At 36.3% G+C, this 3,700-nt stretch overlaps 1 long non-coding RNA gene across 1 annotated transcript; it reads left to right on the top strand.

Annotated features, from left to right (window-relative positions):
* Positions 1-49: 49 nt before the first annotated feature.
* Positions 50-2,366, top strand: LOC112151341. The gene is made up of 2 exons (XR_002920108.2): positions 50-742; positions 1,839-2,366. It is a non-coding gene; the product is annotated as an uncharacterized LOC112151341 (long non-coding RNA).
* The last annotated feature ends 1,334 nt before the right edge of the window (positions 2,367-3,700 follow it).

The following is a 3,700-nucleotide window of genomic DNA, read 5'->3' as shown; positions in this document are numbered from 1 at the left end:
TTGTGAAATATACAAATACTGAAGTTGTGGGTTTGTAGATTCAAGTTTTGTTTATTTCACAAGTTATTGCAGTAAATGTAACTTAGTACCTACTGTTTTCTGAGAACAAAAAACATGTACCAAATTACTACAAAGTGTTTTTATTTTATTAATCATACTACAATAGTGTTAAATGCTAATTTTCTCTTCTGACTTTTATTGTAGAAATTACTTTGAACAATTTTCCCCTAGTTTTATTCGAAATCATTAAAAGTAGTGTTTAATTATTCTCAAAATAAATGTGTTTCTTATGTATTTCTTTGTATCTAGACTAGACCCCTGTAATGCAGAATCAACCAGTCTCCCAATCCTGGAGCGGTTTTTCCAACAGTGAAGATCCAAGACTTCAGAGGGAACAGGAACTCTCCTGCAGTCTTCCTGGACCTCTTTGATCAGGATCGGTGACATCAGCATCCTCCTGCAAGTGCTGGAGCTGCATCACACCTCTGTACCTCATGGAAGTGAACACATTGCAGCTTTTCAATATTCTTTGGAATATATTTATATACATTTAAATATTGCAGCCTGTGCCATCCTCCACGACATCTGTGCTGACGACACTGTGGCTCCAGAGGAAGAGACAGAAGAAGATCTGGGAATGATGATGAGGAAGCTGGTTTGGAGTGATCTCTGGCAGGACCAACTACCTGCTGAGGTTCCTGCCCTGGAGGAGGTGCCACCACACCTTGATAACTGGTAACAGGTAGTTAAGTAATCGAGAGATTTTTTTTTAAAGTTTTGTTTTTACAAAAGTTTTAAGGCTGTGCTTGCATTCTCACATTTTAAACAAGTCTTTTGTCAATAATGATCTTATTTTAGACCATGATTTAACTTGTTTGTTTTTAACTGAAACCTGGCTTGGCACTGATGCCCCAGCTATTCTCACTGAGGCTTCTCCACCGGATTTTAACTTTTTATTTTCTATCAGGGGAGGTAAGAAAGGTGGTGGCCCAGCATGTTGTTGATTTAGGCGTGTCAGATCACTGCTGTGTGTTTTTTAATGTCACCAGTGAAATCCAGCAGGAAGCCTCAGTGAGAACTGTGAGGAAACGGTATATAAATCCTGAAGTGGCTGCAGATTTTATTATTAATTTTAACCAAACTCCTGCTCAAACTTCATCTGCATCCTGTGATTTTATTGTTGCTGATTTTAATAACAGACTTCAGTCTTCCATAGATGCAGTGGCTCCAGTAAAGACAAAAACAAGAACCACTAATAAAATGCCATGGAAGACTGATGACATTAAGCGGCTGAAACAGATTTGCAGAAGAGCGGAGAGGAGATTTAGAAAGACAGGATTAACAAAGTGACTTTTAGACAACGTATTTTCCCGTGGTACGAGTGTAGTACGAACTGGACATCCACTGTTTGAACATGTTATTTATGTGGTCCTAAGATATCTTATTTAATAAGAGTTATTTAGTCTTAAGTTACTGTAGTCTTTATATACACTTTAAAAATACACCACAACAGTAATATGATTGTGTAAAACGTAGTTTTCCTCTAGTATTAAATCAAATTGTTGATATATGATCACATGATGCTGTGATTACAATATGAGGAGCATTTCTCTTTACTTCTTAGTTAAGTTAATCATGTCAACGTCTTAAAGCTGGAGCTAATATTTAAGTGAATCCTCTAAACACAGTGAAGCAGAATGAAGATTTGGTTCAAAGATGTATTTTGAGCATAAACAAGATGAAATAATTTATTTTGTGTTTTTAGCTCATCTTTACAGAAACAGCACATGTACAAATATTTTTGAGTGAAATCTATTTTCTTTTCCTTACAATTACAGTTTGGATCAATGGTGACATCATTTCCATTTGGCACCAGAAGGACAGTTCAACAAAACCACCACAGCGACGTGAGCTCAACGAGGACCCACATCACCTGGATCAGCTGAGGCGGACGGTGGTGGACATCTTTTATTTTTAATTCTACAAGGAAGAGCAGCTCCTGGTTCTCTCATCACTGTGGAGGACGTGAACGGGCGACGTCTGGAGTCTGGAGCTGTCATGGGGATCGGAGAGAACGTTAAGCAGCTGCACACTCTTCAACCCACCAATAAACTTTATTTTTAATTTAATTTCTTACTGATTTTATTTTCAGTAGATAGAAATGTACTCTTTAGGATCATTTATTAGGTTCTTTAAATGTATAAAAACAGACAGTATTATCATAGATGATGCTTTCTAACTATGACATGTGTTAAGAGGTCCCTACTTTGAATAAAGGGAAACTAATTCTGAATTTTTAATGATGAATGTTTGTAATGTTTTGAATCATTTAATCTGCTTCAAAAATAAATTTTGTACAGATCTGACTTTGACCCACATTTCCTTTTGTCTTACATATATGCTAAAACAGTGAATAAACAGAAGAGACTGGTCACTCATATGTTAAACATGATTTTTATTGAATCACATCAGCAGGAGTCAAATTCATATGTTAAAATTAAAATTTTACTGCCTTAAAATATAAATGCTGGATTGGATTATAAATCCACTCACCAGCAGAAGCAGACCTGAAGAGGAACATAAAAGATAAACATTAGATACAATTAAAAAATGACATTTAATATACATTAAAATCACAGGACAAAGATAAAAATAAAATGTGTACACATTTATTAAAAATTTAATATTTAAACTATATATTCTTATTAACTGAAAGTTTCTGTCTTCACATTTTAACTTCACAGAAGAGATTCTGGTGTTACTGTAGCAGATCTGAATCATGTCCTTATATGTTATAACTTTGCGATTAAAGAAAAAAACTATCAATAAAAATACTGAGAAAACGTCATAAGTCCTAATAGATATTAATGATACTGAGAATTTTAAAAAAAAATCGAATTACTGGAACTAAAATAAATATTCATAATAAACATTAATTATTTATTTCCGGCAAATATAAAGTTATTCTTTTAGTACTTACCGGAGAAAAGACTTAGACTTAGACTTGCTTTATTAATCCCTTTGGGATGGCACCCTTGGGGAAATTAAGTTTTTTCAGCAGCTTACAGGGTATACATAATAAAAAATAAAAATCTCACAATGTACATATACATGATAGAAAAATCTCAATGTACAGTAATAACAATGAAGAAGCAAAGAAGTACGACAGCGTAAAGAAGAGCAGTCTGTATGGTGGTATCAAAACAGGTTTGGGTCTGTGATTGACTTATTGCACATGATAGGTTATTACAGTATTAATTATTGCACTTATACCTTTATTGCACATGAGTGGATGGATAATTGCTGAATGGATATGTTTATTTGTTTGTTTGTATCCAGTCCGCCTCTACTATCTCCTCCCCCCCAGTGAAGCATTGTAGAGTGTGACAGACTGATGCACAAACGAGTTCCTCAGTCTATTGGTCCTGCATTTCGGTACGAGCAGTCTCCCACTGAACAGGCTCCTCTGGTTGGTGATGACGGTGTGCAGAGGGTGGCTGGCATTGTCCATGATGTCCAGCAGTTTGTCCAGAGTCCTCGTCTCTGCCACCGTCACCAGAGAGTCCAGCCTCGTGCCGACCACAGAGCCGGCACGCCTGATCAGTTTGTCCAGTCTGGAAGTGTCCTTCTTGGATATGCTGCCCCCCCAGCACACCACGGTGTAAAAGAGGACACTGGCAACCACAGACTGGTAAAACAT

The sequence above is a fragment of the Oryzias melastigma genome, linkage group LG20, assembly GCF_002922805.2.
Source record: "Oryzias melastigma strain HK-1 linkage group LG20, ASM292280v2, whole genome shotgun sequence".
Classification (NCBI taxonomy): domain Eukaryota; kingdom Metazoa; phylum Chordata; class Actinopteri; order Beloniformes; family Adrianichthyidae; genus Oryzias; species Oryzias melastigma.
This window is presented reverse-complemented; position numbering and strand designations above follow the sequence as displayed.